General features: G+C 42.4%; 1 pseudogene; it reads right to left on the minus strand.

Moving 5' to 3' along the window:
- Positions 1-3,227: 3,227 nt before the first annotated feature.
- LOC139184318 (U4 spliceosomal RNA) lies at positions 3,228-3,360 on the minus strand (annotated as a pseudogene).
- Positions 3,361-6,664: the final 3,304 nt, after the last annotated feature.

The raw sequence follows: 6,664 nt of genomic DNA on the forward strand, positions 1-6,664 counted from the left end.
GATTCAAACCCAGGCCAGCTGGTCTCAGGGGCTGCTTGCTTAGCCCCAAACAACACTGTCTCCTGGAAACTCTGGCTTGATGAAGTTGTCTATTCGGCAAAGGGAGTAAAATGCCAGATGTGTAAGTCAGGGGCAGTGAGAGACCAGGGAGGAATGGGAGCCATGCTTTTTACTCCCTGCTGCACACTTGAATCACCTGAGGAGCATTCATGAAATAGAGGTGCCTGGTCAGACCCCCAAAACTTTGATGCTCTTGATCTTGGATGGAAGTGGAGCTTCCTAGGTGGCTCTGATAGGGTTCCAGGCTTGAAGACCACTGGAGCAGCAGAAGGTCAGGAAGGGTTTAGCAAATTCCTCGTGGTTAGGAACCTTTCTACTCCCTCCTTGGAAGGGACTGATTCACATTGCAGGTGGTGTACCTTTATCTCAGTATCCCCATTTGCAGTGTGTGGGCAATGAAGCTTGATAACACTGCAGGGGGTTGGGTAGATAAACAGCCTGTAAAGTGCCATTTCAATGGAAAGTATTGGGCTGAAATGTCCCTGGGGCTTTGAAGTGACCCTGTTTCAGTTTCAGTGGGATGGTACTCTGGGCCATATCCCTAGCAGTTCCGGATCATTGATAACCATTGGGAACCAGGGTTTGAAGTATCCACTTGCACACCCTGGGGTAACCGGGTAACTCTGATTGCCCCATCCTTTGGTTGAGGAACAGTGCGAGTGGATGCATAATTCGAACCATTAACTTGCTCTCAATATGGAAAATGAGATTTGTGGCTCCCTCTTACAAAGAAAGTATGAAACAGTAAACACACTTCCAGTTATGGATGGGGCTAAACACACCATTAAACTGAATGCTAATGACTGTCTTCTGCTTCCTGGGAACATTTCACCGTGGCAACCAGCAGGTGCCCTTTTCTTGCCTTCTCTTTCATCTTCCCATAATTCTCTTCTGCCATGGCTTTTTGGATAATAACGGGCACATGCCTGAAATAGTAGTTAAAAGACAGATTTTTTTTTTTTAAAGCAAATTAGAGTAGGTTTCCAGCTTATCACATTATTTACTTGTAGGATGTAGCAATCTCAGATACTGAGAAACAGGCCAAGACAGGTTAACATCTTTAATTGATGTGAATATCTTTAATATATTGCCTATTTAGGGCATCAAGCCTGGTCTGACTTCTGAAGCTTGGTCACTAAATTGTGGGAAGAGCATAATTTAGGCTTAAGAATAAGAGCCAGGAGTTGGACACTTTTGGATAGAAGTCCTTTGCTGTTGCCTAAAAGCTGGGGAAATTTCCCTCTCTGTGCCTACTTTCCTTCTTTGTAAATCAGAGATAATAATAACCACTGTCTCATAGTGGAGTGGGGTGATTAACGAAAATGTATGTAAAACTCTTAGTAAATAGTGCCTGGCTTCCCTGGTGGCTTAGATGTAAAGAATCTGTCTCCAATGCAGGAGACCCAAATCTCATCCCTGGTTGCAAAGATCCCCTAGAGAAAGAAATGGCAACCCACTCCAGTATTCTTGCCTGGTGAACTCCATGGACAGAGGACCCTGGTGGGCTGCAGTCCATGGGGTCTCAAAGAGTTGGACATAACTAAGAGACTAACACTTCACTTCATAGTGCCTGGCACATAGTAGGTGCTCATACATGGTAGCCATCCATTCTGATGATGTTGGTGATGAGTAACATTGGCTGGGTGATTCTGGGCCATTAACTTACTTGAGATTTAGATCCTTCATCTGTACAAGGCAAGCCAACCATAGTACCTGGGGTCATTTGTTTAAAGCTCTAGATAAGAATTAAATGATGAAAAGTACGTGGCACAGGGCTTGGCACATACTAAGAGTTCAATAAGGACTTGCTGAATGAGTGAAAAAAAATATGCTATACTGGCTGAAGAAGCTCAATCATTAGACCCGAAGCATTTAATATTAGACATGGAGGGAGAAAGATACCAATAGCCCTGGACTTTTTTTGTCTGTTACAATTTTTAGCAGTTTTAGACCTTCCTTTGCTCCCTCTCTCCTCATTGTGCCTACTCCTCTCAGCCCTTATCAAGAGCGCATGCTGTAAAAGAGAAAGCGTCATGCTGATACACATAACTGAATTTCCAGTATCACAGCGGCCACTGAGCAAGGCCTCAGACCAAAGGGCCATAAATAACAGAGCTGCCTGCACGCAGTCGCTCAGCTAGTGCAGCTGGCCATGGACTCTTGGTGCCCTGCCCCGGCCCCTTAGGTGTCTAGCCTCTTTTCCTGCAGCCCCATCCCCTCCTCTCTCCATCTAAAGCCCTCTCCCAGGTCTGTTCTCCAGGGCAGTGACTCACGCTCTGAATCTGCCTCCTCTCAGGCTTCTGCCAACTCTAGCTCCCCCATCTTTCTTCCTCCAGCTTTCCCTGGAAGAAAACATTCTGGTAAACCGGGCCTGGCACAGCTGCTTAGTCAGCTACTCACGGGAGTAATTGAAATGTCTTTTAGATAGCATTTGATGGTTTTAATTTCTAGTTTTAAAGGGGATTCTTGTTTATTTTAGAAGATTTCAGGGGAAAAATTGGAGAAAGAAGCCAAGCACATACAAGAAAATAAAAATCCTGAGACCCAGACAACATCCCAGACTGATTAAATCAGTATTATTATGGGTGGGGTCCTGTATCATCATTAATTTTTTTTTTTTAATTTCAGAGGTGATTCCAATGTGCAGGCAAGCCTGAACCATCAACTTTGAGATACTTGCCGATAGCACTTTGAAGTATTTCCTTTATTTTCTATTTTTGTATTTGGATCATACTGTATATACTATTTGAAACTTGATTTTGTTTTCTTTGGCCTAACAATATGTGATGAACATCTTCCCAAATCTCTAAATATTCTTCTAAGACATAGTCTTTTTTAAAGTAGCTATGTGGTTTAATATCTTATGGCTGCCCCATAAATATTTAGCCCATTACCTGTTAATAAACATCTTTCTAAAATTCTGCTGTTTGAACTAATACTGAGATGTATTTCTATTCCTATCTCTGATCACTTACTTAGCTAACATGTATAGTATGTAACCATATGCTGGATACTGCTCTAAGGCATTACATATATTTCATTTAATCCTTACAACTAGCTTTTCAGGTAGCTACTATTATCACCCTCATTTTAGAGATGAAGAAACTGAGGTTCCAAGAGGCTAAATCATGTGATTGATTAGTGGTGGAGGCAATCTGACTCCCGAGTCCATGCTTGGGAATTAAAATCGCTGAATCAGAAAACATTTGGGATCAACACGTATGCACTACTATATTTAATTAGCAATAATCACACCTTGGATAAACCTCATTAGCTACGATACTGCCACTGCACAAAGCTACACTACTATATTTAAAATGGATAACCAACAAGGACTTACTGTATAGCACAGGGAATTCTGCTCAATGTTATTTGGCAACCTGGATGGGAGGGAAGTTTGGGGGAGAAGGGATGCATGTATATCTATGGCTGAGTCCCTTTGCCGTCCACCTGAAACTATCACAACATTGTTAATCATCTATAATTCAGTATAAAATAAAAAAATTTAAAAATATGAACCTTTTCAAGGCTTTTGAAACACACTGCCACATGGCCTACCAGAAAAGTTTTATCCTTATTAGATGAGACAGAGCAGGAGTCTTTGAGTTTGAAAATCATTCTATAACCCAGTGAAATCTATCAGTTGAAAACCTCCCTTTATTGTAAGTCTTTTACATGTTGAAAATATTTTAGTAGGATTTTATAAATATTATCTATCAGGTATAAAGTGTGGCCTTATCATTTGTAAATGATGTGCCAAGCGTAAGAGCTGGCATTGTTTTGTGGAGGCAGGGAGAGGGGACTGCCTAGAATTCTTCACTTTGTGGTCCGCTTAGGGGGCCTGGAATGCAAAAGTAGGAAGTCAAGAAACACCTGGAGTAACAGGCAAATTTGGCCTTGGAATATGGAATGAAGCAGGGCAAAGACTAATAGAGTTTTGCCAAGAAAATGCACTGGTCATAACAAACACCCTCTTCCAACAACACAAGAGAAGACTCTATACATGGACATCATCAGATGGTCAACACTGAAATCAGATTGATTATATTCTTTGCAGCCAAAGATGGAGAAGCTCTATACAGTCAGCAAAAACAAGACCAGGAGCTGACTGCGGCTCAGACCATGAACTCCTTATTGCCAAATTCAGACTTAAATTGAAGAAAGTAGGGAAAACCACTAGACCATTCAGGTATGACCTAAATCATATCCCTTATGATTATACAGTGGAAGTGAGAAATAGATTTAAGGGCCTAGATCTGATAGATAGAGTGCCTGATGAGCTATGGAATGAGGTTCGTGACATTGTACAGGAGACAGAGATCAAGACCATCCCCATGGAAAAGAAATGCAGAAAAGCAAAATGGCTGTCTGGGGAGGCCTTACAAATAGCTGTGAAAAGAAGAAAAGCAAAAAGCAAAGGAGAAAAGGAAAGATATAAACATCTGAATGCAGAGTTCCAAAGAATAGCAAGAAGAGATAAGAAAGCCTTCTTCAACGATCAATGCAAAGAAATAGAGGAAAACAACAGAATGGGAAAGACTAGAGGTCTCTTCAAGAAAATCAGAGATACCAAAGGAACATTTCATGCAAAGATGAGCTCGATAAAGGACAGAAATGGTATGGACCTAACAGAAGCAGAAGATATTAAGAAGAGGTGGCAAGAATACACAGAAGAACTGTACAAAAAAGATCTTCACGACCCAGATGATCACGATGGTGTGATCACTGACCTAGAGCCATACATCCTGGAATGTGAAGTCAAGTGGGCCTTAGAAAGCATCACTATGAACAAAGCTAGTGGAGGTGATAGAATTCCAGTTGAGCTATTCCAAATCCTGAAAGATGATGTGTGAAAGTGCTGCACTCAATATGCCAGCAAATTTGGAAAACTCAGCAGTGGCCACAGGACTGGAAAAGGTCAGTTTTCATTCCAATCCCAAAGAAAGGCAATGCCAAAGAATACTCAGACTACTGCACAATTGCACTCATCTCACACGCTAGTAAAGTAATGCTCAAAATTCTCCAAGCCAGGCTTCAGCAATACGTGAACCGTGAACTTCCTGATGTACAAGCTGGTTTTAGAAAAGGCAGAGGAACCAGAGATCAAATTGCCAACATCTGCTGGATCATGGAAAAAGCAAGAGAGTTCCAGAAAAACATCTATTTCTGCTTTATTGACTATGCCAAAGCCTTTGACTGTGTGGATCCCAATAAACTGTGGAAAATTCTGAAAGAGATGGAAATACCAGACCACCTGATCTACCTCTTGAGAAATTTGTATGCCGGTTGCCGGTGCCAGCCGGCAAAGTCGATCAGGTCCCGAGAACGTGCACGGCGGGGCTAAGAAAGAAACTAAAGCAAGAGACTACAAAGATGGGGTCGAGAGGTTCAGACATGTCACCACGAAGGGACGCAGTCTGACACCAACTTTATTCAGCATCTTATATTTACACAGAAAAGCATGAGAAAGACAAGACAGTTGACATTTTTTCTTGGTTGGCCTATACATCTTAAAAACAGTCACAAGAAATCTTGAGAGCATGGGAATGGCTCCCTGTTATTATTTCTTACACCAGATAACATTTCTCTGTGTGTGAGAAGTTTGCACAGAACTCCAAGTGTCTGCAGTAAATAAGTGCCTAATCTCTGGGGTGGCGGGACAGAGAGCTATGTTTGCAAGCAAACCCTCAAGGACTGAGGAAGCTCCCAGAGCTGTGTCCTTCAGACAAAGGACCCCGTTCTCACGGGCAGCTCCCCGCAGCCGGTCAGGAAGCAACAGTTAGAACTGGACATGGAACAACAGACTGGTTCCAAATAGGAAAAGGAGTACATCAAGGCTGTATATTGTCACCCTGTTTATTTAACTTATAGGCAGAGTACATCATGAGAAACGCTGGACTGGAAGAACAGAAGCTGGAATCAAGATTGCCGGGAGAAATATCAATAACCTCAGATATGCAGATGACACCACCCTTATGGCAGAAAGTGAAGAGGAACTCAAAAGCCTCTTGATGAAAGTGAAAGTGGAGAGTGAAAAAGTTGGCTTAAAGCTCAACATTCAGAAAACGAAGATCATGGCATCTGGTCCCATCACTTCATGGGAAATAGATGGGGAAACAGTGGAAACAGTGTCAGACTTTATTTTTCTGGGCTCCAAAATCACTGCAGATGGTGACTTCAGCCATGAAATTAAAAGACGTTTACTCCTTGGAAGGAAAGTTATGACCAACCTAGATAGCATATTGAAAAGCAGAGACATTACTTTGCCAACAAAGTTTCGTCTAGTCAAGGCTATGGCTTTTCCTGTGGTCATGTATGGATGTGAGAGTTGGACTGTGAAGAAGGCTGAGCGCCGAAGAATTGATGCTTTTGAACTGTGGTGTTGGAGAAGACTCTTGAGAGTCCCTTGGACTGCAAGGAGATCCAACCAGTCCATTCTAAAGGAGATCAGCCCTGGGATTTCTTTGGAAGGAATGATGCTAAAGCTGAAACTCCAGTACTTTGGCCACCTCATGCAAAGAGTTGACTCATTGGAAAAGACTCTGATGTTGGGAGGGATTGGGGGCAAGAGGAGAAGGGGACGACAGAGGTTGAGATGGCTGGA

The sequence above is a fragment of the Bos indicus genome, chromosome 7 (genome assembly GCF_029378745.1).
Source record: "Bos indicus isolate NIAB-ARS_2022 breed Sahiwal x Tharparkar chromosome 7, NIAB-ARS_B.indTharparkar_mat_pri_1.0, whole genome shotgun sequence".
NCBI lineage: Eukaryota > Metazoa > Chordata > Mammalia > Artiodactyla > Bovidae > Bos > Bos indicus.